The 27,949-nt window shown below is 42.9% G+C and overlaps 1 long non-coding RNA gene across 1 annotated transcript in view; it reads right to left on the bottom strand.

The window, feature by feature from the left end:
- The window catches only part of LOC140713350 (uncharacterized), a 60,388-nt gene extending 51,407 nt beyond the window's left edge, over window positions 1-8,981 (bottom strand). Inside the window, exons 1-2 of the long non-coding RNA XR_012095388.1 lie at window positions 8,771-8,981; window positions 478-590 (exon numbers count right to left, since the gene is read on the bottom strand). This is a non-coding gene — a long non-coding RNA (uncharacterized lncRNA). The remainder of the gene's footprint in view (window positions 1-477; window positions 591-8,770) is intronic.
- Between the last annotated feature and the right edge of the window lie 18,968 nt (window positions 8,982-27,949).

Below are 27,949 nucleotides of genomic sequence, written 5' to 3'. Positions count from 1 at the left end.
TACAAAACTTTCTGTCTATAGTGGCAGGCAGATCACGGATGCTTGTGAAGAGGGTGGGGGCCATGGGGGCACTTACAAAAGGGGCATGAGGAAACTTTTGAGGGCAATGCATCTATTCACTGTCTTAATTGTTGGTGATGGTTTCATGGGTGCATACATATGTCAAAACTTACAAATGGACCATTTTAAATATGTGCAGCCTACTATACATCCCTTATATGTCAATAAGTCTATTTTTTAAGAATCAAATTTTTAAAAGTAAAAGAAACTTTATGCATTTCTTCATTTGTCAGCTTTAGCCAAAATAAACATCTTAGTTGGGTACAATGGCTCAGACCTGTAATCCCAGTGCTTTGGGAGGCTGAGGCGAGAGGATCGCTTGAGGCTGGGAGTTCAAGACCAGCCTGGGTAACATAGGAAGACCTCATCTCTACAAAAAACATTTTTAAAAAATTAGTCAAGCATGGTGGCACTCACCTGAGGTCTTGACTACACGGGAGGCTGAGGCAGGAGGTTCACTTGAGCCCAGGAGTTGGGGGCTGCAGTGAGCTGTGATCACGCTGCTGTACTCCAGCCTGGACAGAGAGACCCTGTCTCAAAAAAAAGAAAAAAAAAGAGAAAAGAAAAAAATTTCAAACAATGTTAACTTCTAGTTGTTATATATGAGAGGGAAAAAAAAACAATAAAAGAATGTATAAATATATGACATATGTATGTATATGTATCATGTGCGTGTATCTGTCTGTATACACATACAATTATGTGTCTTTTAATAAGGCCTTACCCTTTAATTATTGAAAGACAGAAATCAGATAGGCTAGATTTAAAACATCCCACAAAGTAACAAAACGTTAAAGCGTAAGATGCCATGTATTTCTGATTCGTACATGATTTGAGGTACTTAAACTTCAGCAATTTAAGTAGTAATACTGTCATTTGTTTAGGTTTTGTGCAACTAGTACTTGAGATGTTTTTAGTTTCCTTTGGATGCTTTGCCTATAACTAAAGTATGCCGTCACCAGTGGGCAATTATGTAATTATGTCTCAGTTATAGCCACACAGTATAAATGGCAGATCTTCCACCTCAAGTGTGGTTAACAGAAAAAGCAGCAGAAATGAGCACTCAACTTCTTTTTTTTGAGACGGAGTTTCACCCTTGTTGCCCAGGCTGGAGTGCAATGGCGTGATCTCGGCTCACTGCAACCTCCTGGGTTCAAGCAATTCTCTTGCTTCAGCCTCCCGAGTGGCTGGGATTACAGGCACCTACCACCACGCCCAGCTAATTTTTGCTTTTTTAGTAGAGACGAGATTTTGCCACGTTGGCCAGGCTGGTCTCGAACTCCTGACCTCAGGTGATTTGCCCACCTTGGCCTCCCAAAGTGCTGGAATTACAGGCATGAGCCACTGCGCCTGGCCATGAGCACTGAACTCTTTTTTTTTTTTTTTGAGACGGAGTCTCACTCTGCCACCCAGGCTGGAGTGCAGTGGCATGAACTTGGCTCACTGCAAGCTCTGCTTCCCAGATTCACACCATTCTCCTGCCTCAGCCTCCCAAGTAGCTGAGACTACAGGTGCCCACCACCACACCCGGCTAATTTTTTGTTGTTTTTTTTTTAGTAGAGACGGGGTTTCACCTTGTTAGCCAGGACGGTCTCCATCTCCTGACCTCATGATCCGCCTGCCTCGGCCTCCCAAAGTGCTACGATTACAGGCGTGAGCCACCACGCCTGGCTGAGCGCTCAACTTTTTAAAAGACTAAGTAAATAACTTTTTGCAATGATGTTATCAATACTGATTATGTCCATTTGTTTCCATTTTAAATGTGATAATTCTAGAAATCAATATAGACGTATTCTTTTCTTGCAAATGCCTAATTGTTATATATTTTAGTTATCTGGTTTTAAGAAGCAAGCACCACAACTCAAATAAACAGCATGAGAAAAGTGTGTCAGAGAAGTTAAAAACAGAAGTCCCTTGTTCTGGAGAAATCTGTGGATTTGAAATAATTAGCAGAGGATGAGCTTAATTTATGTAATAGTATATATACATTCTTAACTAAAAATTCAAAATGTTTTCTCTAAAACATTTTGGTGTTTTAGGATACTAAACTGGTGTGCAACAGGGTTAAGGCCATATGTCATCAGGCTTTGCTTGTCTAACATCTGAAGTTGACTTTAAATTCTAAAGTTGACTTTTCTTGTTTTACAGGCAGACAGGCAATGAGGTTTTTTGTTTTTTGTTTTTGTTTTTTTGGAGACCAAGTCTCACTCTATCACCCAGGCAGGAGTACAGTGGTGGATCTTGGCTCACCTCAACCTTCCAGGGTTCAAGAGATTCTCGTGCCTCAGACTCCCAAGTAACTGGGATTATAGACATGTACCACCATGCCCAGCTAATTTTTGTATTTTTAGTAGAGATAGGGTTTTGCCATGTTGGCCAGGCTGAACTCAAACTCCTGCCCTCAAGTGATCCGCCTGCCTTGGCTTCCCAAAGTGCTGGGATTACAGGTGTGACCCACCATGCCCAGCCTCAGGCAGTGAGTTTTCAAAGTTGAGTTTCATGCACATGGTGACTCAACTTTTGTGGGGAAGCATTGACAATTCCAGCTGTATTCAAATTCATTAAAGAGGCCCTTCATTCTGGAGTACTTTGAAAACTTAAACTCTGAGGATCAGTGACCATCCTTGTCTCATCTTTTCATTATATGAATAGCAGTGGAGAAGGAGATCAGAACACCAGCGAGGGAAAAAAGTGTGCTAGAATATGGCTGAGGAGGAGAAAACATACGAAATTATGCTATTTGGGATGGTGGATGGGAGCTCCTGGGCTGGGGACGAGGATAAAGTGTTTTTGGTGGGCATTTCCTCTCCTGGTAATAGCCCCAGTTTCGTTTCAAGGGAAGCACCCTACCCCCATGGTCAACCATGTGGTTTAGGTGCAACTGGCTCCTGCTGTAATCCTAGGATGGGCTGTAACTGGCTTAAGCCAGTCACTATACACTAGCCCCCTTGGTCACCATGGTCTTTCCAAAATAAGCAAACAATGCAATCTAAGACAACTCAATGGAAGGAGATATTGGGACCTCTGAGGGGCTGAGAGTTCCACAAGACACTCATTCTGTTCCCTAAAGAGTGGCCATAAGGACTAGAGGTACGACCTGGTTGGTAGCCATTTTATTACCAAGAGTGGGGTGCCTGGGGCTGCCAGGAATCCACTTTGTGGAGAATAAAACCAGTTGAGCAGAGAGCAGAGAAAAAATAAGGAGTGAAACAAGTCCTTAGTTGAAATCACTTGAGCTGTTGGACCAAATTATATGTAAAGTCACTTTCAGTTAAATAAACCCATTATTCCCCTCTTTTTAAAAATGAATTTTCTATATCTTGAAATATAAGGAGTCCTAACTAATCCATGATCATTTTACAAGAGTTGTGGACAGTGCTAAATATGGCCCAAGATAAAAATAGTTAAAGTGGTAAATTTCACCACAATTTGGAAACACTCAGTAATGTCTGGCAGTAAAGAAAAAAAAGATGCCTGAGTTTATGAGTCTGGAGCTTCTGAGTATTCATAAGATATCTAAAAAGGTCACATGATTATTCAAAACCCACCTTTGCCACAGGCCTCCAGAAAGACATTTTCCTGCAGGTCTATATAAGCATCCCACCGTGATGGCAGTGTCTTCCTTTTTTTTTTTTATTATTTCTGGACCATTTGGGCTCAATTTAAAAAAGAGAGAGAGATCTCTCAATTGGGTGCTTATTCTGTACCAGGTACTTTACTAATTTCTGCGTATCATCTAATTTTATTTTCTATCTATCTATCGATCTATCTATCTATCTATCTATCTATTTATCTATTTATTTATGAGACGGAGTTTTGCTCTTGTTGTCCAGGCTGGAGTGCAATGGTGCGATCTCGCCTCATGGCAACCTCCACCTCCCAGGTTCAAGCGATTCTCCTGCCTCAGCCTCCCGAGTAGCTGGGATTACAGGCATGCACCACCACACTGGCTAATTTTTGTGTATTTTTAATAGAGATGGGGTTTCTCCATGTTGGTCAGGCTGGTCTCAAACTGCCAACCTCAGGTGATCCACCTGCCTCTGCCTCCCAAAGTTCTGGGATTACAGGTGTGAGCCACCACGCCTGGCCTAATTTTCTTCCAGTAGCCACCACTCTTATGACCATCTTATTTTATAGATGGAAACATTAAGAATTAGAGGAGTTAAGAAACTTGCCCGTGCTCACACAGCTGATAAGAGACAGGGCTAGGACTTAAACTCTTTCAACTCCATGTTGAAAGTCAGTTATCAGTGGAGGAAGCCAGAGAGGCTGGTCCAAAGTCTCCGAGGCATAGAAAAGCTCTGGCCAATGTTTCCTCCTCTCCAGGCAACGAAAATAGAAAAACAAATACTGGTTAGCAGCACACTTACTTCCGCGTCAATTATATTGAAAACCCAGGATCATTTATTTCTGATTAGAAATTTCCAAACAAGTTCTGCTTTGGGGAGGAAAAGATCTGAAATTTCTTCTGCTTTTGTTCCTTTTGGATTGTCATTGTATATGCTGGAGTGTGATCAGCTGTGCGGAGAGAAGACAGGGTGGGGCAGGCCAAGAGCTGGTAAAGGAGACAGAGAGAGACTTGAGGGATCCTGAATGACCTACAAAACCTGTGGGTTTACAGAGGTGAATCTGAGATGTGGCATGAGAGGGGCTCCAAGGAGATGAACTGGAGATGCCCAAATCATAAACTGGGCATTATGTAGCAGAGAATTGGTAAGACTGCTGTTCAGATCTCCAAAGCTGCCAGGAATGTACTCTCAGAATGTCCAGGCTGGAATCCATCTCCAAACCAGGAAAAAGAGCAAGGAGGATCTGTTGGAATTCTGGCAACCCTGGGCACAAGGGAATGTTATTAGCACCTCATATTTGAATGATCATTTGGTGTCAGGCACCACGCAAGCTTTATTTGCATTGTCTCACGTAATCATCCTCCATGAGTTAGGTATAGGTGAGAAAGGTGAGGTTTAAAAAGATAGTTAAGGCTGGACACGGTGGCTCACGCCTGTAATGCCAACACTTTGGGAGGCTGAGGTGGGTGGATCACCTGAGGTCAGGAGTTCAAAACCAGCCTGGGAAATATGGCAAAACCCCATCTCTACAAATCATAGAAAAATTAGCCGGGTGTGGTGGCTCGTGCCTGTAGTCCCAGCTACTTGGCGGGCTGAGGCAGGAGGATCACTTGAGCCTGGGAGTTTGAGGCTGCAGTGAGCCATGTTCATGCCACTACACTCCAACCTGGACGACAAAGTGAGGCCCTGTCTCAAAAAAAAAAAAAAAAGACAGTAGTTAACTCACCAAGATCTCCCTAGGCTGGCTAACTAAAGACACCTGGTTCTCAATATAGTATCCCTAGGTAAGGAACTGAGATAAGACCTTGAGGCTGGGAATAGCATCTTGCCTTGTTGGTCCAGGGACAGAAACTTGAGACTATTCTAGTTTTAAGCTGATCAGAGTAAGTCAGACTCTGGAGGTCCTAATAATTGCAAGAGCAGAATTGATTCTCTGAGTTGCCATAACTTTTTTGTTTATTTGTTTTGTTTTGAGACAGAGTCTCATCTCTTGCCCAGGCTGGAGTGCAGTAGCGCGATCTCGGCTCACTGCAACCTCCGCCTCCCTGGTTCAAGTGATTCCCCTGCCTCAGCCTCCTGAGTAGCTGGGATTACAGGTGCATGTCACCACGCCCAGCTAATTTTTGTATTTTTAGTAGAGACGCGGTTTCATCACGTTGGTCAGGCTGGTCTCGAATTCCTGACCTCATGATCCGCCTGCCTTGGCCTCCCAAAGTGCTGGGATTACAGGCGTGAGCCACCGCGCCCAACCTGAGTTGCCATAACTTTCATAACATGGTCAGAAAGGAGTTGCTGAGTTGTGTCATAGCCGATTATCATAAATAATAATGGCTTTGAAAATTTTCCATCTCTTGCATCATATGTAGACACATTTATTTGACAAACATTTATTGATTTCCTACTTGTGTTGGGCACTGTTCTAGGAGTTTGGAGTATAAAAATAAACAGGACACAGTCCTTGTCTTCAGGGAGCTTTTAGCCTGTTTGGAGAAAATAAAATACCATGTGCTAACTGCTAAAACAGAGGTCTGTGAAAAACTCTGCCAAAGAAACTTCACAAAGATAACACTGGAGTTGGATCTTGAAGGTAAGTAGGCATCCTTTAAGAACATTACAGGGGCCGGGCATGGTGGCTCACGCCTGTAATCCCAGCACTTTGGGAGGCTGAGGTGGGCAGATCACCTGAGGTCGGGAGTTTGAGACCAGCCTGACCAACATGGTGAAACCCCGTCTCTACTAAAAATACAAAATTAGCTGGGCGTGGTGGCATGTGCCTGTAATCCCAGCTACTCAGGAGGCTGAGGCAGGAGAATCGCTTGAACCTGGGCAGCGGAGGTTGCAGTGAGCAGAGATGGCACCATTGCACTCCAGCCTGGGCAACGAGAACAAAACTCCATCTCAAAAATAAAGAAAATAAAAAATAAAATAAAAAAGAACATTACAGGAAGGACAGATTATGGGCAGAAGAACTGGGGTCTATGAGAATGGGCAAGAACACAGTCTGTTTATAGAATAGCATCATAGTCTCTGAAGCTGAAATATAGGGCATATCAAGAAGGATTTCGTGGGGGGGGGGCAAAATGGAGGAGGTAAAACTCCAGGACAATTCAGATGTCAAAAAGAAATTAAAATGCATTGCATTTGTTTATCTTTTTTGAGTTGACTGAGAAGAGAGTAGGGTATAAGTTGTGATTTTTACCAAGGTATATCAGCCTGGGTGTAATCAGGAGAGGGAAACCAAATAGGAATTACAGCAGGGAAAGCTTAATAGAAATATGGCCAGGTGTGGTGACTTACACCTATAATCCCAGCACTTTGGGAGGCCGAGGCGGGTGGATCACCTGAGATCAGGGGTTCAAGACCAGCCTGGCCAAAGGCAAAACCCTGTCTCTAATAAAAATACTAAAAATATATATATATATTAGCTGGGCATGGTGGCACACATCTATAGTCCCAGCTACTCTGGGACTGAGGAGGCTGAGGCAGGAGAATTGCTTGAACCCAGGAGGCAGAGGTTGTAGTGAGCTGGGATTGTGCCACTGCATTCCAGCTGGGGAGACAGAATGAGACTCTGCCTCAAAAAAAAAAAGGCCAGGTGCGGCGGCTTACGCCTGTAATCCCAGCACTTTGGGAGGCCAAAGTGGGCAGATCACCTGAGAGGTCAGGAGTTCAAGACCAGTCTGGCCAAAATGGTGAGACCCTGTCTCTACTAAAAATACAAAATTAGCCAGGTGTAGTGCATGCCTGTAATCCCAGCTACTCAGGAGGCTGAGGCAGGAGAATCATTTGAACCTGGGAGGCAGAGGTTGCAGTGAGCCAAGATAACACCATTGTACTCCAGCATAGGCAAAAAGAGCAAAACTCCATTTCAAAAAGAAAAAAAAAGAAATAATGATGAACTATATACAGGAGATTGGAGTAACTAGGGATTCATTAGTAAAAAGAGAAATCTAAAGAATATAGGAAATCACAGAGATATATACATGCATACACACACACACACACACACACACACACAGGTCTAACATATAACAGTACATCTAATAGCCATTCCCCATAGCCCCCAAAGTTGAGATCCAGATCTTATTGGAGAGGGCTTGGCCATGGCTCATTAGATGACTTAGAAGTCCATCATGGTGCTATATTAGTAAAGCATGCTGGAAATCTGCTCCCTGGAGTGCATGCCACTATAGAACCACTGAGGAGGATACCAGGGGAACCTGGCTGCTGAGCTGCCATGCACTTCAAGGGCAGGACCCTAGAGAAGCACCTCATGCAATAGGAGCTGGCCACCAGGGAAGTGACGTGTGCTGCCTAAGGGGCCTGGTATTGGAGGAAGCTACACAGGAACTCAAGCATGCTGCAGGAACCAAGAAATAAAATCCTTTTTTCCTGCAATGTCTCTCCAGCTCCCTCTACTGACAAACTGCAGTGTCAACTGGCAAAGGACAAATACTTAAAGGCCCAGGCCTATTTTCACAGAACAGGCAAAAAGGTTGAATTTGGAGCTGTGAGGCATTAAATCTGCAACTGGCACACAAGAACTGGTAAAAAAAATATTTTTGACTGGCATTTCTTGGGAAAATTATGCCCAAACTAAATTCACATTTTTGAAGTGCTGTATTTAATAAAATCTGTGCAAATTCAGTGCCAGGTGGAGAAAAATAAAATAAATAATAAAATCGCATACTGGGTAAAAATCTGACAAATGGTTCATGATCCTGGAAAATTTGCACCAGGACATCCCACTTACGTTTCTGTTATTGATAATGGTGAAAGTTATATGATCTTATATTTGTCACTAAAAGTGGTGTGATGTGCATTATTTTTAATTGGCAGTTAAGAGCAAATGCTTTAGACTTTCTTTCTGTATGTACAAAGAATAAAAAGAAAGAGCTTTGAAGTTGACAAACCTCATTTGAATCTGGGCATGATCACTTACTAACTGTATGACCTCAGGTAAATTACTTGATTTATTTCCTCACCTGTAAAATTAATATACCTACTTCGTGGGATTGTGGTGAAAATTTACTGAGATATGTTTAAATTTCTTAACCCAATGCACATAAATATTATGAAACAGTTGATAATAGCAGCTCAAAGGATGATAGCTACTGCAATAATATTTAAAGATAACTTACCGGCCGGGCGGGGTGGCTCAGGCCTGTAATCCCAGCACTTTGGGAGGCCGAGGCGGGCGGATCACGAGGTCAGGAGATTGAGACCATCCTGGTTAACACGGTGAAACCTCGTCTCCACTAAAAATACAAAAAAATTCTCCGGGCGTGGTGGCGGGCGCCTATAGTCCCAGCTACTCCGGCGGCTGAGGCAGGACAATGGCGTGAGCCCGGGAGGCGGAGCTTGCAGTGAGCTGAGATCCCGCCACTGCACTCCGGCGTGGGCGACAGCGAGACTCCGTCTCAAAAAAAAAAAAAAAAAAAAAAGTACCAGGAATAACGATGGCCTTAAATTATCAATACCATATTATCAATACCGTATTATCAATCTTTATTAGTTAAATCATGGAATTTGAGGAAGAAATTGGTTACAAATGTCACAATTAGATGGCAATTAAAGTGCATTGCTCCTTTCTATGCACTTCTGAAATGCCTTATTTGTGTACCTATCATAGCCCTTATTATAATATTATAGCACCTATAGCACTTATTTCATTATCTCCTGTATCACAGTATTATAGAAGATGGTCTTCACGAGACTGATTTCTTCATAAGCAAGATTGTTTAGTCATTTTTCTTTCCCACCAGACTTTTAAAAATTATGTATTTTGCATATAATAGTCAGATATTTGCCAAGATATAATTTTCTTATTTTACCACTAGTTTTTCCATTAGTATTGCAATTCTTGAAACTCTTGCAAACTCCTTATGAAGCTTCGGAGCTCAAAGGGACCAAAAATTTTAAAGATCTTGTTTGACAGAAGAGGATCCTGAGAGCAGAGTGAGTTACCTGCCTAGGGTCACGCAGCTAGTTTAAGGACATGCTTAGGACTAGAACTTACATTTCATTTATGTACTAATAATTTGTCAAGACTGGGCGCCCTGGCTCACGCCTGTAATCCCAGCACTTTGGGAGGCCAAGGCAGGCGGATCACGAGGTCAGGAGTTCAAGACCAGCCTGGCCAACATGGTAAAACCCCCGTCTCTACTAAAAATACAAAAATTAGCCGGGTGTGGTGGCACGTGCCTGTAATCCCAGCTACTCAGGAGGCTCAGGCAGGAGAATCACTTGAACCCAGGAGACTGAGGTTGCAGTGAGCCAAGATCGTGCCACTGAACTCCAGCCTGGGCGGCAGAGAGAGACTCCGTCTCAAAATGATAATAATAATAATAATAATTTGTCACATATTCAGTAAGGCACAATGCTGAGCTCTAGAGGTAAATTAAGCATATGCCTTTGCTTTCAAAGAGCTGATAATATGTTTAGGAGGCAAATAAGGATTATCCAATGAATACAAAGCAATGTGATGAATGCATTACAGGAAAATATGGGCTGACAGGAGCTGGTGCTGTCCAGCACAGCTGCATGATGGTCCAGATACTGAAATATGTCCATACTATTGATCAAGAGCCACCTTCCCTACCTCCCTTTCCCAGATATCTTCATGATCTAGAGACGAAAGAGCTGAAGCATGAATGCACAGGGCTCCGTTTTAGTTCTTGGGACCAGGCTGTATTCCGACTGGACATACTCAAAGCAGAACTAATTTTTCAATATCTTTAAGTATTTCAAATATCACCCCTGGTGATATGCATAGAGAGTTAGATTAGATGAAATATGTATAACAAGGATAGAGACCTAATTCAGAACAAAAGGTTAAAAAAAAAAACCTTCAATAACTGGAAAAAGACTTTCTTTTTCTATTATAAAATATTATAGAGAATTTGAAAAATACCAATATAGTCATGTAAGATGTTACCAAGGGATAAACTGAGTAAAGGGTACATGGGAAACAAACAAACAATAAAGAATACAAGGGATCTCTCTGTACTATTTTTGCAACTTCCTGTGACTGTTTAATAATTTCAAAATAAATAATGTTTTAAAATGTGAAGCAAGCCTATCTATCTACTTGGTGTTGTTAATTACAAAGATATACACACTATACCATTGCAAATGGAATTCTATTGGTGCTTTATTGAAATAAAACAATTTTAGGCCAGGTGTGGTGGCTCATGCCTGTAATCCCAGCACTTTGGGAGGCTGAGGAAGGCAGATCGCCTGAGGTCAGGAGTTCGAGACCAGCCTGGGCAACACGGTGAAACCTTGTCTCTACTAAACCTACAAAAATTAGCCAGGCATGGTGGCAGGTGCCTGTAATCCCAGCTACTCAGGAAGCTGAGGCAGGAGAATCACTTGAACCTGGGAGGCAGATGTTTCAGTAAGCCAAGATCATACCATTGTACTCCAGCCTAGGCGACAAGAGCAAGATTTTGTCTCAAAAGAAAAAAAAATTAATAATAAAAAAGCATAAGTCTTAAAAGGATGGAAATATTCCATTTCACTAGTTTGGAGTATAACATAGGTCATATCTCTTATAGTCAGATATAAAGGACTTGGACTTCCAGGAAGTCTCTTTTTGTCCTGAGGTTCTTAGAATCTCATGGATGCCCATTCTCTGTGATGGCTGTTGGGCCTGTTGCACGTCATCACCCCTGAAACCCAGCTACCTGGTCAGTCCTAGGAACTAGTGATTCACTGCCGCCATCACCACGTCCCTCAGCAATTACCTGTGGGAGTAACGGGTCAGAAAAACATTTAGCATTCACCCCTTGCTCAACATAAAAGCGTTTGCCCCAAGCAGGAACAGTTATCACCCTTGAATTCTCAGAGTTAAAGACAGACCTCACCATGCAAGGAGGCAATCACGATAGTTTACAATGCTTCCCTATAGTTGCTAAACCATCTAATCTAAATCACTAAAATTTTAGAAAGCCATTTCTTTACCTCTTCAAAGGCATGCAGGCTGGCTAAAGGAAAACTCAATTTGCATTACTAAACAGAACACAAAAATCTCAGTGTGTAGCATCAGCATGCAAACTTAAGGTGAGTTGTACAGCTTTCTTCAAGATTAACGGGTGAATGTTATTACCTTGTATATAAATGAATAAGGTGTCCATTGTGGTGAGCATCCCAAAACCAAGGAGTCAGCTTCAAAGGCAATTCCAGAAACTGAAACAAGTGAAGCTCCTTTGGGTGAAACAATCTTTTTATCACAATATGCAGATATACACCTACACATGTGTGCACACACATTTACGTATCTCTTTTTTTTTATTATTTTTTATCTTTTTGAGATGGAGTTTCAGTCTTGTTGCCCAGGCTGGAGAGCAATGGCACAACCATGACTCACAGCAACCTCTGCCTCCTGGATTCAAGCAATTCTCCTGCCACAGCCTCCTGAGTAGCTGGAATTACAGGCACCCACCACCATGCCTGGGTAATTTTTTGTATTTTTAGTAGAGATGGTATTCACCACGTTGGCCAGGCTGGTCTCAAACTCCTGGCCTCAGGTGATCCACCTGCCTCAGCCTCCCAAAGTGCTGTGATTACAGGCGTGAGCCACTACACCCAGCCTATATATCTTATTCTTAAATCTTTTTACTTTTTATATTATTCTTAAAGCCCTTCTGGTACCCCACAAAATAGATCACCTGTAAATACAAAATCACAAATAAACGAAATTAAATTTTAGAGTATATCTTTCCACTCTGCTTTTGGCACATGTAAATACACAAATGCACAGATATATTTCACTCAAATGCACAGATATATTTCACTCTAATCCTACTAAAAGAAAATGTGAAAATCATACACTATATATGTGAAATGCTTCCTCTGCTAGCGTAGGAAAGGAGTATTGATAAGAGTAGAGATTAGATGGAAATTAATCCATAGAATATTCATATTTGAAGGTTTGGTAGCATTTTCCAAAGATGACTGAAATAAACTCCACCTCCTAGTAGCCACACCCTTGTGCAGTCTCCTCTCACAATCAATCTGGGCTGACCCTGCTACTTGCTTTAACCAATAGAATGCAGTAATAGTGTGAGGTTGTCTCAGTTCTGAGCCTAAGCCTTGAGAAAGTCTGCCAGTTTCTGCATTGCACTGCACGTTGAGGACTCTTGAGTCACCATGAAAAGAAGTCTGGTTGCTCTGTTGGAGAGACCACATGGGGAGAGAGAAGCTCTGAGACTGTAGAGAAAGAGGGCCAGTTCTCCCAACATTCCAGCTGAGCCCAATATCCCAACCATCCTTACTAGGGTGCCAAGCATGTGAGTGAGCCCTATCAGACATTTTAACCTGATTGAGCCTCCAAATGATTGCAGTTCCAGATGACATCACAAGAGGCAGAAGAACCATCCAGCTGAGCCCAGTCAACCCACAGAATTGTGAGGGTTTTTTTGTTTTGTTTTGTTTTGTTTTGTTGAGAATGTGCCACCACACCTGGCTAATTTTTGTGAGACTTTTTTAAAAGTTGTTCTAAGCCAGCCAGGCACAGTGGCTCATGCCTGTAATCCCAGCACTTTGGGAGGCCAAGGCAGGCAGATCATGAGATCCAGGAGTTTGAGACCAGCCTGGCCAATATGGTGACACCCCATCTCTATCAAAATACAAAATTAGCCAGGCGTGGTGGCTTGCACCTGTAGTCCCAGCTACTCAGGAGGCTGAGGCAGAAAAATTGCTTGAACCCAGGAGGCAAAGGTTGCAGTGAGCTGAGATGGTGCCACTACACTCCAGCCTGGGTGACAGAGCGAGACTCCATCTCAAAAAAAAAAAAAAAAAGTTGTTCTAAGCCATCAAATTTTGCGATAATTTTTTAGGCAACAGTAGATAACCAAAAGAGAAGGCATCATAAAAATTTAATCAGAGAGATTATCCAGCCAACATTCTCATTTGACATGATTCTAAAAGATTTAAAAACTTCTTTGAGAGCCTTAACTACTTGTTGGATAGATCAGAAATAAAATTCTGGTCTCAAGTTTTAGTTGAACAGTCTTTTCACTATATCTTGAAATGTGAAAAATGGCCACTCACTGAGGGGTTTTGTTGTTGTTTTTTGTTTATTTGTTTGTTTGGTTGGTTTTGTTTTGTTTTTTTGAGACAGGGTCTCACTCTGTCACCCAGGCTGGAGTGCAGTGATGCGATCATGGCTCACTGCAGCCTCAACCTCCCGGGTTCAGGTGATCCTCCCACTTCAGCCTCTCAGGTAATTGGGACTACAGACATGTGCCACCATGCCTGGCTAATTTTTTGTAAAGATGGAGTTTTGCCATTTTACCCAGGCTGGTCTTGAACTTCTGAACTCAAGTGATCCTCCTGCCTCAGTCTCCCAAAGTGCTGAGACTACAGGTATGAGTCACCGTGCCCAGCCCATTAACTGAAATTTTTAAAATGACCAAAGAGGTTAATTTTTCTTGAAAAGAACTACTCACGGTTACTTGGGCTCTAAATTAGTATTCAATTTATAAAACGTATAAATTAATGCATATTTTTTCTTAAGTTTATGTTTAACTTATAAATCTTGTTTTAGCTATAAATCAAGTAATGTTTTTTGGTATTTAGTTATTTAAAGCTTACCAGATGAAATTTTCCCAAATAACTAGTATCATTTACAAATGTAGTAATTAAATCCATTTACATATTTTGAAATAACTTTGCATAATACCTCCCATCAGCAAGCACTTCAAGTAATTTACAGGATAGACTTACAATTCACACTTGTAAAATCTTTTTAAGCACTTAAGTAGTTCTTATATATGTAACACATCAAATCCATTAATGTGGTAAATCAGCTTCTCTTGTAAAGAGTCTAATTCTGTTAAAAACTATTTTACATCCTGCAGCTTAAAATTAGTCTAAAATAAATTGCATATTTCAGGTAAAATAAGCTAATTTGTGACATTCTCTAATATGCCAGTTCTCTTAAATATTAGGTACCGTATCAGCTAGGATGCTCTGAAGTCACGTAACGATTCCAGCTGGGCGCAGTGGCTTACGCCTGTAATCCCAGCACTTTGGGATGCCGAGGCGGGTGGATCACCTGAGGTCACGAGTTTGAGACCAGCCTGGCCAACATGGTGGAACCCCATCTTACTAAAAACACAAAAATTAGCTGGGTGTGGTGGCAGGCGCCTTTAATCCCAGCTACTCGGGAGGCTGGGGCAGGAGAATCGCTTGAACCCGAGAGATGGAGGTTGCAGTGAGCCGAGATTGTGCCATCACGTTCCAGCCTGGGGACAAGAGAGACTTCATCTCACAAAAAAAAACAACAAAAAAACCAATTCCAAAAATCTCAGTGACTGAAAACAATAGTTTGATTTCTCACTCATACTACCTATTCACTTTGGGTTAGCTGAGGGAGTCTGCTTCAGGTCCTGCTCTCTCTGGGGCCCACACCAATGGAGAAGCCACTAAATGGAATGCCAGCACTGCTGGTACTGTGGTAGAGGAAAAGAGAGAGTGCCAAAGCAAACCCTAGTTCTTCAGCTCTCACCCTAAAGTGACATATGCTATTTCTGCTCACATTTCCTTGGCTAAAACAAGTCTTTTTGGCCACCATTAACTCCAAAGAATCAGGAAAGTACAATTTTATCGTATTTCTCCATTCATAAGGTGGAGAACTAGAAATACTTCATAGGAATAACACTAATGGCCATCACAGATACTTGAAATAGGAAATATGTATATGATCCCAATGACTGAGAATAACACTAAACTGAAGGTATTGCCTGCTGTTTGATTTACCCAATGGTGTTGAAGAGGCCAATTTTTACTGGCGTGTTAGAATCAATTGTTAAATTTTTAGGAAATTTGCAAGCCAATTGTTAAATAGAAGTTATTAAAAATTAAATTATGTAAACTTGCCATTAAATAAGTTATACTTAAAACAAAGGTCACATATATTCAAAATGCATTGCTTTCTAATTATGTTACTATTAAACACATTCTGCTAATACCTATGTTCTTAAGGTTATTTACATCTATTTTATCTGTAATAGTACAAAACTTCATAATAGTGTTCTATGGCACATTTCTTCCCACTGTTCATTCAGTGACATCTCATTGTTAGCTTACAATTGGCTGTGGTGGGAGTATATTTACACCAGGAAAATCAGCAAACACTACCAATTATGGTTTGATTTATTGTCTATTCTTAAGAAAGTGACGTAGAAAATGTAAATAATGTAGTGTAGTGTCTCTAACAATTACATTGTGAACAGCACATAAAATTGAAGAAATGTTCTTCCAATATTCAAAATATATTATCTTACTCAGTAAAGAAGTCACTCATGTATTGATAAACAAGTGAAGTTCTGACATCATTATTGCTTCATTTTCTTCTCACTGATTAGTGGTAAGGAAAACATTAACCAACATTCACGTCAGAATTACTCTTGTTTGTCAGTTACAACCATGGGTTAACCATGGATATAAGAGGCAAAAATCAACAAAAGCATTTTGTGACAATCAATTGGCTATATATAATTCAAAATAAAAAATATTGGCCGGGTGCAGTGGCTCACGCCTATAATCCCAGTACTTTGGGATGCCAAGGCAGGCGGATCACTTGAGGCCAGGAGTTCGAGACCAGCCTGGCCAACATGGTGAAACCACATCTCTACTAAAAGTACAAAAAGTTAGCTGGGCATGGTGGCATGCACCTCTAATCCCAGCTACTTGGGAGCCTCAGGCACGAGAATCACTTGAACCTAGGAGGCAGATGTTGCAGTGAGTCGAGATGGTGCCATTCTACTCTAGTTTGGGGGATAGAATAAGACTCTGTCTCAAAAAAACAAACAAGCAAAACAAACAAAAAACAAAATTAAAAAGTATTATATATCTTTTTGTAAGTTGTGTATTATTCATTACATTAAAATGCAAGCTAAACATACATACACATATACATACACGCATGTAGAAACAAACAGTTTTTCCTATTCTCTGCTTTCATACAGTCATTCAACATTTCTGACACCACATGTGTGGGATTTTTTTCCTCACACACCAAGCAATTATCTGGCAGATCTTCCAACAGACACTAGCTGTGTGTCCTCTAATTCAATTCACTTTTGACACCGTCTACCTGGAGTTAGCATCAGCTCCCTTAGGTTGAGGTCTCCATCCCACAAGACTGCCCCCTACTTCAGCTGCCAGTCGAAATCACAGGTTGTGACTGTGCTTCTGACTGACCAGCTATACATCAGGGTTCCCACAGCCCCCTCCTCAGTTTCAATTAATTTGCTAGAGCCGCTCACTGAACTCAGGGAAACACTTTACTTATGTTTATTAACAAATAGTATAATAAAGGAGACAGGTGAAGAGACAGATGAGAGATACATAGAGTGAGGTCTGGCGGGGTCCCAAGCTCAGGGGCTTCTGTCCCCATGGAGGGTCAGTGCACCACTCTCCTGGCACACAGATGTGTTTGCAACCTGGTAGCTCTCCAACACCAGTCCTTTTGGGTTTTTATGGAGGCTTCATTTCGTCAATATGACTGGTTAAAGCCTTGCCATTGATGATCTGCTCAGTCTTCAGCTCCTCTCCTCTCCTCTCCCCAGAGATCAGGGAGTGGGCCTGAAGATTTCAGTACTCTAATCACATGATTGGTTCCCCTGGCAACCAGCCCCCATCCCAAGGTTATCCAGGAGCCCCACCAAGAGTCACCTCATTCAAATGAAAGATGCTGCTATTATTCAGGAAATAGCAAATGTCTTAGGAGCTCTGTGTCAGGAACTGGGGTCAAAGATCAAATAGCAAAACAGAAGATTCTCCTAGCACCCCTATTTACAAAGGTTTTAGGAGTTCTGTGCCAGAAAATAGGGATGATGACCAAATACGTATTTCACAATATCACACACGTGCACACACCTTTCCCCCAGAGAGCTGGTTGTTAAACATTCACCAGCACCGTTGGTCTTACGTCATCTCAATATACCTTCCTGGAGTTGAAATCTTCTGGAAAAGATCAAGTTTTTAACCTTTGTAGTCTGAAACTGAAAGTTAATGGGACCTGCCAGGGTGGACTTGGGTGACCCTTACAAAGCGCTTATGATAGGAAAGACAAAAAAAAGAAAAGAAAAGAAAAGAAAAGAAAAGACACTCCCCATAATGATAGGAAGAGCCTGAAGAGCCTGAACCAGTGGGCTCACTTCTGCCTCACACAAAGGAAACTGAAGGTTCTGGGTCTACCAGAAGGCCCTGCCTCAATGCCCTTGAAGGGAGGCTTCAAGAGTTGACGCTGAGAAGCTGTGCAGAGGGAATCCAGGGTGATCTTGGCTTACAGCACCTTAAGGAAATGACCAACAGCCCTAGTCCAGACTGTAGCCCGCCAGAGTTTCAGCAGGCACAGAGGCCGAGTGCCAGGGTGACACTGTTGAGCAGAAACTTCTCTTCACAGAACTCAGTTTCAGCTGAGTGAACAGGCAGCATCCAAGAGCAGATGTCCAGTCTCAGGCACTTCACTCTGGCTTCCAGCTCCAAAGCTTTGAGAGCCAAGCTGTGTTAAGGCCCCAAGTTCTAGAAGGCTTTTGGCTCTAAGTGAAGTTTCTATGTTAGATGAGATTTGTTTTCTACAAGAAGTAGCAGTTTAATTTTTTAAAAGGAGGGGGAAGAGGAAGAAAAGGAAGAGGAGGAAAAGATAGTTTGCTTGGTCTTTAAAGACCAACATTCAGGCCCGGGTGCAGTGGCTCACGCTTGTAATCCCAGCACCTTGGGAGGCCGAGGCGGGCAGATCATGAGGTCAGGAGTTCGAGACCAGCCTCACCAACACAGTGAAACCCCATCTCTATTAAAAACACAAAAATTAGCTGGGTGTGGTGGTGGGTGCGTGTAATCGCAGCTACTCGGGAGGCTGAGAGGAGAATCGCTTGAACCCAGGAGGCAGAGGTTGCAGTGAGCTGAGATCGTGCCACTGCACTCTAGCCTAGGTGACAGAGCGAGACTCTGTCTCAAAAAAAAAAAAAAAAAAAAAAAAGACCAACATTCAGTTGGGCTCGAATCCAGCACCATGACAAAGAGCATAACATTTATCTTAAAGCAGAAGTGGAAAGGCAGTGAGGGTCCTCACATAGTCAGATCTCAGCAGGTTGCCAAGGGGCGGTGTCCCAGTATACATGAAAGCTTGCTACCAAAGCCAGAGGTAGGGATATAAAGGTGGAAAATGTTTCCTAAAGGAAGAAGCCACTTTAAAATGTAGTATTTTTAAATAATTGTTTTCTTGTCCCTCTAAATTTTAGGCCCAACATCAGACAAAGTCTCAGTCCACTCTGATCTAAACTGTAGCTCTAGATCATGTAAACTGAGTTGAACATGTAAACTCTCCAAGTCTCCAGGCAATCTTGTTGGTAAAATGGAGAGAGTAACCCGACTCACTGGGTCATTGTACAGATTAAATAAAAACATATAAGCGGGCATGGTGGCTTACGTCTGTAATCCCAGCACTTTGGGAGACCAAGGCAGGTGAATCACTTGAGTTCAGAAGTTCAAGCTCAGCCTAGGCAACATGGCAAGACCCTGTCTCTACCAAAAACACAAAAAATTAGCCAGGTGTGGTGGCATGCCTGTAGTCCCAGCTAGTTAGGTGGCTGAGGTGGGAGGACTGCTTGGGTCCAGGAGGTCGAGGCGGCAGTGAGCCAAGATCGTGTCACTGTACTCCAGCCTGGGTGACAGAGTGAGACTCTTTCTCAAAAAAAAAAAAAAAGAATAGGACGGAAAAGAAAACATATAAGATGTGCTTGGCACAGAGTAGGTGGTCAGTAAATGGTGGCCATAATTATTATAAGAAGGTACTTGACCTTACTGGGTTTATTTCTTTTTTCTCTAAAATTAGCAATTGCTTTATTAATGATTTCTGCAGAGAATCTATTGAGGATGTTTTATTAGAGTAGTTACCTGAGACTTGGGAATAACAATCCATTTTGACATGTAATCCTACATGGGTGCCATCATTCATCTTTTTTGTATTACTTGAATTTCAGGCATAGCGTGTAGGAAGAAATAAATAGCTTCTGAAGGACTATGCAAAGCAAACTTATAAAGATATGTGTATTTTGGGGGGGAAAAAGTGCTCCTGGTGATTCTGATTGTGCCCATAAATATTTATTTAAATGACTGGATGCCCAATCCCCTAAACTCCACAGTGGAGAACCTCTGGGAACATATTCAAATTCTGTTGCCAAGCTCTGCTTACTCGCCCTAATTTCCAGTTAACTTGAGCATGTCCAGAGGGTACATAGAGCATGTCCAGAGGGTACATAGTACTATACTTTTAGACCTTCTACGACTCACGAGACAGTATTTCATGTCCTGGTAGGTCCCTGGCTCTGTAAGGGCTTGCCCTGCACTAGCCCCGAGCAAGGTTACACACAGGTATTTGTGGGTGGCCCCACTGTTTTTTCCATAGCCAATTAAAGGGGAAGGCTCAACAAAAATCTAGTCTCATCTTGAGAAGTAACAGAAGTGAAGTTGGTTTTGTTCTTTTCTCTCTTTTTTTTTTTTTTTTGACAGAGTCTTGCTCTTGTCACCCAGGCTGGAGTGCAAGGGCACCATCTTGGCTCACTGCAACCTCCACCCCCTGGGTTCAAGCAATTCTCTTGCCTCAGCCTCCCGACCAGCTGAAATTACAGGTGCCCGCCACCACGCCAGGCTAATTTTTTGTATTTTTAGTAGAGATGGGGTTTCACCATGTTGGCCAGGCTGGTCTTGAACTCCTGGCCTCAGGTGATCCACCCACCTCAACCTCCCAAAGTACTGGGATTACAGGCAAGAGCCACCGCGCCCAGCCTGTTCTTTTCTTTTTAAAAAAAATTTAACATGCGGGCTGGGTAAGTGACTCATGCCTGTAATCCTAGTACTTTGGGAAGCCAAGGCGGGAGGACTGCCTGAGCCCAGGAGTTCAAGACCAGCCTGGGCAACATGGCAAGACCATGTATCTGTTTTTTTTCTTTTTAAATTAATGTGCACACAAAATGAGAGCAGGGAGAATTGTCCCAAGTTTTGCTCTCTTCATGGGGACTAATAGGTTAAGTCAGTATTGACTTTGGCTCATTAGCCTCCTCGGAAGATCTTGTAGAGTTCTCTGTACCCCTCTAGGACATTGGTGCCAGAAGAAGATTCTACCTGCAGTGCTCAGAGAGTTGGCTGCTCTCTGATTCCAAATGCCACCTCTTTCCTACTGCAGTTCTAACCTTCTGTTAGGATTGAACCTCCAGCATGATCCTGACTCCCATTGGTGCTTCTTCTTGAAAGGGCACACATGACTTGTCCCTCTACTAGCAGGCTAGCAGCAAACGATGGCCACAAGTGATTCATGGGCATGTATAATTTTTCCTGGGAATTTCACAAATGTTAGGAAAGAGGGAAACCTGAGTGATACCATACCACCTTCAAAGCAAGTAAGTCAGGGTTTGGAACTTTCCCAGAATTCAAGCCAAGTATCAATGAGATTATTCTTGTAAGAGCATCCCAAATTTCAGTTCTACAACCCCTTTCCAAATATTTTCAGAGAAAACACTGGATTGGAATCCCTGCTAGTCAATCCAGTAAGGTCTTTGAGCATCAAGATAAGGTGTATTGGCATAGTTGTGACTTCATTTTTATGCTCCAGCATGTGAAGTCTGAGACCTAAGAGTTATTGGCAGCTCTGGGTTCTGATCAAGTTGTCTATTGCCTGGCAGCCCTTGATTGCTTCAAGCACCATCGCTGCTTGGCAGTGGAGCCAGACATCTGATTATATCACTGCTGAGACTTCAAAATTCAAGCACCAACAATCCTACCAGGATGCAGCTTTAATCTGGTCTCTGATTCCACTGGACTCAGTATAAATATCCTCCAGTTCACAAGACACCACTGCTTTGTGTTAGGTCCCTGAAGCAGATGTGTCATAGTTCCTCCATAGTAGCAGATTTCTGTTCCCCATGGTGTATTATCTGGAACTAAGCTGACACAATTGAAATTAAGACCAAACTCTCACTATTGCCCCAACCTAATGGACTGAGGCCACAGATGTCAAGTTGCTACCACCTGCAATGAATGGAGCCAGCCCTCTGTCCATTAGGCTAGAGCCTGACATCCTTCAGGAGATGGCTTAGAGTGATCCACTCTGAACTTTCATCCCTGTTTCTATTGCCACATTTGTCACTGGTCTTCCATTACATCAGTGGTATGAAAGTGTGGCCCTTGGACCAGCAGCATCCATATCACTTGAGAACCTGTAATGCATATTCTCAGGCCAGCCCCAAATCTACTCAATCAGAAATTCTGAGGCTGGGACCTAGTGCTATGTGTTTTCACAAGCCCTCTTTGCCATTCTGATACATATTAAAGTTTGAGAATGACTGCAACTATATCATCATCCCCATAGTACTCCACATTTCCTTGTTCCTCAGTTCCCCACTGTTGGAATGTACCCGCCTACTCCCAGCTCTCCACCCGCCCACTCCCAGCTCTCCAGTGTAGCCTCTGAAGCACCTGCTCTGCGATTAACAAATTCCTCTATGTCTTACACATCTCTTCTGGGGACGTTCTCCATAATTCATTCCATTAATTAAAACCTGATCTCTCTCTCTCTTTTTAGATAGGGTCTCCCTCTGTCACTCCGGCTAGAGTACAGTGGCTCGATCATGGCTCACTGCAGCCTCAATCTCTAGGCTCAAGCAATCCTCCCACCTCAGCCTTCTAAGTAACTGGGACTACAGGCATGCACCGCCACACTCAGTTAATTTTTAAAACTTTTTTACTAGAGATGAGGACTTGCTATGTTTCCCAGGCTGGTCTCAAACTCCTAAACACAACTGATCTGCCCACCTTGGCCTCCCAAAGTGTTGGGATTACAGGCATTAGCCACCATGCCCAGGCTTAAAGCCTGATCTCTTCTGTAGCAGCCTTCTGTGATACCAAATCTGTGCTCGCAACTATCCACTACAGGACAGGTTCTTGTCCTCCCTTCTCCTCGTCACTATTTCTAGATCATTACTTCTTCTCTACTGTCTTGTAAAAACTCCCACTCCTTTGAGGCTCATGCCCCATGATGGTTGATTTTATATGTTAACTTGACTGGGCTAAGGGACGCCCAGATAGTTGATAAAGCATTATTTCTGGGTGTGTCTGTGAGGATGTTCCAAGAGGAGATTAGCATTTGAATCAGAGACTGAGTAAAGAAGATCAGCCCTCACCAATGTGGATGGGCATCAATCAATCTCTTGAGGGCCCAAATAGAAAAACAAGGTGGAGGAAGTGCTGGATGTAGTGGCTTACACCTGTAATCCCAGCACTTTGGGAGGCCAAGGTGGGAGGATTGCTTGAGGCCAGAAATTTGAGACCAGGCTGGGCAACATAGCAAGACCCCAGTTATATGTGAAAAAAATTTTTAATTTTTAAAAATTTTTTAAGGAGGAGGATGAGCAAATTATTCATTCTCTCTCTCTCTCTTTTTTTCTTTTGAGGCAGAGTTTTGCTCTTGTTTCCCAGGTGAGAGTGCAATGGCATGATCGGCTCACTGCAACCTCTGCCTCCCAGGTTCAAGCAATTCTCCTGCCTCAGCCTCCCAAGTAGCTGGGATTACAGGCATGTGCCACCATGCCTGGCTAATTTTTTTTTTTTTGAGACGGAGTCTTGCTCTGTTGCCCAGGCTGGAGTACAGTGGCGTGATCTCTGCTCACTGCAAGCTCTGCCCCCCGGGTTCATGCCATTCTTCTGCCTCAGTCACCCAAGTAGCTGGGACTAGAGGTGCCACTCCCAGCTAATTTTTTTTTGTATTTTTAGTAGAGACAGAGTTTCACCATGTTCCCCGGGATGATCTCGATCTCCTGAACATGTGATCCGCCTGCCTCAGCCTCCCAAAGTGCTGGTATTACAGGTGTGAGCCACCATGCCCAGCCACACCCAGCCACGCCTGGCAACTTTCGTATTTTCAGTAGAGACAGGGTTTCACCATGTTGTTCAGGCTGGTCTTGAACTCCTGACCTCTGGTGATCCGCCTGCCTCCGTCTCCCAAAGTGCTGGAATTACAGGCGTGAGCCACCATGCCCGGCCCATTCTCCATCATTTTGAGCTAGGACATCCATCTTTCCTGCCTTTGGACAGCAGAGCTCCTGGTTCTCGGGCCTTCGAACTCCAGAACTTGTACTTTACACTTGGGACTTCTTTCTATGGGCTATGGAAAGCCATTGAAGAGTTTTAATCAGCTGATTGAATTGGTCTGACTTTACTTTGAAAAGAGCACTCTGGCTACTATGCAGGAAATAGCCTGTGGGGGAGGCATGGATGGGGCTGAGACACAGTGAACAGAACATGGGTGTGGTCCAGCTGGAAGCTGAAGGTGTGGGCTAGGGAGGTAACCCAACACTTTTTTTTTTTAGATGAGGTTTTCCTCTTATCTACCAGGCTGGAGTGCAGTGGCGTGATCTCGGCTCACTGTAACCTTCGCCTCCTGGGTTCAAGCGATTCTCCTGCCTCAGCCTCCCAAGTAGCTGGAACTATGGGCACACACCACTACACCTGGCTAATTTGTGCATTTTTAGTAGAGATGGGGTTTCACTATGTTGTCTAGGCTGGTCTTGAGCTCCCGACCTCAGGTGATACACCAGCCTTGGCCTCCCAAAGTAGTGGAATTACAGGCCTGAGCCACCGCGCCCAGCCAACCCTACACTTCTAACCATATGCTCTCCTTGTACTTTTCTCTGAACGTGCAGTACCTGGACCAGCAGCATCCAACATTACCTGGGAATTTGTAATGTAAATTATCAGGCCCGACCCACTTACCTGCTTACTTTTATGAAACCTCTGATTCTTTACATCCCCTCTCATATCCGTGAAATAACTTTCACCTCTTAATTCACAGTGGGGGAAAAAAGAATCTGTTGTGCAGGAATTCCTTCAATTTCCAACCACCATACCTATGAATGCCTATAAATTATTTTCTTCAGGTCCATTTCATACTAAAGAAGGATCCCTCCTTCTAAGTGTGGCTGAACCCTCTGTTTGTGCTTACCATTTATGCATGCTCAAGTCTCCATCAACATATTAAAACCAGTAAGTAATTTCCCCTACCTCTGCCTCCAGCCATCACCCTGTCTGTCCCAAAGTCAAACATCTTGGAAGAGTTGTCTACATTCATTCTCTCTACTCTCTCGTCACCTCCCCAGCCTACTTAAACCTGGCTTTGGTTCCTGCCGTTCCACTGAATGAACTCTCACTGGGCTTCCCAATGATCTCTTGCTGCTAAAAACATAGGAAACATTCAGTCACGTCACAAGTATGCCTGTACTTCCTGTTAAATTATTGAAATATTTTGCACCAGTTTTAAAAAGAGCTGCCACCCCAAGTCCCCTCAGTACCTCCTCTCTGGTCACTGCCTCAGACCTTCCTCCATAGCTTCCCATCATCTAGCAACTAAAGAGCTAATGCCACCCACCACAGGCCTGCCTCATCCTGTCCTGCGTCAGGCTACTGTTCATTCTGATTGGTTGGTGTTCAAGCCATATCAGTTGTTAAATATTTTTAGTGTAGCCCACCCTGGCAAAACTCAGCAAATTTTCCAATCTCCATCTTGACTACTCAGAATCATTTAACATAGTCAACTCTTTAAAACACTCTCTTCCTTTGATTTCCGTGATGCCATACTCTCTTGATATTTTTCCCTCTACTTCTCAGTCTCCTAGACTGACTTTCCCCATCCATATAACCTTTAAAATGTTGGTATTGCCCTCAGTCCTCTTTGCTTTGATATCTCAATAGATCTCACTATTCTCACATCATGGCTTCAATGACTACCAATATGTGAATGAATTCCACATTGAATCCAAGACTTCTCTGAACTGCAGACAGGACTTAAATGTCTGCTTAGTGCATTCATTTGGCTGTCTTGTAACTCCTGCAAACTTAACATGCATAAAATTGAACTTCCTGGCTGGGTGCGGTGGCTCAAGCCTATAATCCCAGCACTTTGGGAGGCCAAGGCAGGTAGGATCACCTGAGGTCAGGAGTTCGAAACCAGCCTGGCATACATGGTAAAACCCTGTCTCTACTAAAAATACAAAAAAATAGCTGGGTGTGGTGGCAAGCGCCTATAATCCCAGCTACTCGGGAGGCTGAGGAAGGGAGAATCCCTTGAACCTGGGAGGCAAAGGTTGCAGTGAGCTGAGATGGCGCCATTGCACTCCAGTCTGGGCAAAAAGAGTGAAACTCCTTCTCAAAAACAAAAGAAAACAAAACAAAACAAAAAATAAAATTGAACTTCCCATCTCTTAGCTGCCCTTCTAGTCCTTCTACCAGGATGGTTCTACTATCCACCCAGTGCATGAATCTAGAAAACTAAGAGTCATCTGTGACTCCTCTGTCTCCCTTACTGCCCTCTCATATTCAATCAATTACCATGTTCTATTTATTCTACCTCTAAAATATATGTAATGCATATTAAATCCATTAAAATCTCTCCATATGCCCTGCTAGTACTTTGCTCAAGCCACCATCGACCCTATGATTATGGTGGCCTCTTGTATTCTTGCATCCATATTTGCCTCTCTCCAATCTATTTTTTTGTAAAGCAGCCAGAGTTATCTTTTAAAAATGCAAATCTGATTAGACCAATATATCCTTTTTCATTCTCCTGGGGTTCAAAATGAGGTCACATTCCTTTCAACATTCAAATCAGATGACTTGGAGCCTTCAACTTGTCTCCCTTGTGTGGTAACTTCAGATTCCAAAGGTACAGATTGTCTTGATAAGTGGAACTGGGAAATTTGCTCATATTCTTTTTGCCTGCTGTGACTGTCAGTAAAATACCTGATTCTATGTGTTTTTGCATCCTCATGTAGTCCTTATCCATTGAGGTTATGATGTGCTGTGACTAGGCACAGATGTCTACCAAATAGCCTAGGGTAATCTTTATTCAATGAAAGAAAGTATTTTGATTATCTAGGGGCCCAAGAGTGTTTCAATTTTAGAACTAGGAAAAATATACATACATATATTTCTTTCAAAGTATTGCATTCGGCCGGGCACGGTGGCTCATGCCTGTAATCCCAGCACTTTGGGAGGCCGAGGTGGATGGATCACCTGAGGTCAGGAGTTCAAGACAAGCCTGGCCAACATGGTGAAACCCTGTCTCTATTAAAAATACAAAAAATTAGCCTGGCATGGTGGCGGCTGTAATTCCAGCTACTTGGGAGGCTGAGGCAGGAGAATCGCCTGAACCCGGGAGGCAGAGGTTGCAGATTGCACCATTGCACTCCAGCCTGGGCAACAAGAATGAAACTCCATTTCAAAAAACAAACAAACAAACAAACAAAAATTAGCCGGGCATGGTGGCGCACGCCTGTGGTCCCAGCTACTTGGGAAGCTGAGGTGGGAGGATCACTTGAGCCCAGAGAGATCTAGGCTGCAGTGAGCCATAATTGCACCACTGCACTCCAACCTGGGTAACACAGTGAGACCCTGTCTCAAATAAATAAATAAATAAATAAATAAACAAACAAATAAAAAGAGAATATTGCCAGGACCTCAAAAGCCTCTCTTACTACATCCCAGTCATTACCTAATGACAAAGGTAATTACTGTTCTGATTTCTTTTACCATAGATTAGTTTGTTTTTATTGTTCCATACTTTTGTGTCTAGTTTCTTTGATTCAACACTATGTGTGTTGAATTCATCCATGTGGTTGCTAGTAGCAGTGGTTTGTTCATTTTCACTGCTATATGTATTAAATACATCATATATTTATCTTTTTCTACTATTGATAGAAATTTGGGTTGTTTCCATTTTTGGTTACTAAGAACAATGCTGCCATGAACATGCCTGTATATGTCTCTCAATTACCATATCTATGCTTTTCTATTAGTATATGCCTAAAGCAGAATTTCTGAGTTATAGGGTATGTGAATACTCAGCTTTAGGAGATACTGACAAATACTGTTCTAAAATGGCTGGGCCAATTTATTTATTTATTTTTATTTTTTTATTTTTTTGAGACAGAGTCTCGCTCTGTCACCCAGGCTGGAGTGCAGTGGTGTGATCTCGGCTCACTGCAACCTCCACCTACCAGGTTCAAGTGATTCTCCTGTCTCAGGCTCCCGAGTAGCTGGGATTACAGGTACACCCCACCATGCCTGTCTAATTTTTTGTATTTTAGTAGAGACGGGTTATGCCGTGTTGCCCATGCTGGTCTCAAACTCCTAAGCTCAGGCAATCCACCCGCCTCGGCCTCCCAAAGTGTGAGGATTACAGGCGTGAGCCACTGCGCACGGCTGTCTGGGCCAATTTATACTCCCATCTGCAGTGCGTGGAATTTCCAGTTGCTCTG

This window comes from Chlorocebus sabaeus, chromosome 1 (assembly GCF_047675955.1).
Source record: "Chlorocebus sabaeus isolate Y175 chromosome 1, mChlSab1.0.hap1, whole genome shotgun sequence".
In the NCBI taxonomy this organism is placed as follows: Eukaryota; Metazoa; Chordata; class Mammalia; order Primates; family Cercopithecidae; genus Chlorocebus; species Chlorocebus sabaeus.
Note: the sequence above shows the minus strand (reverse complement) of the source record. Positions and strands in the feature narration are given on the sequence as shown.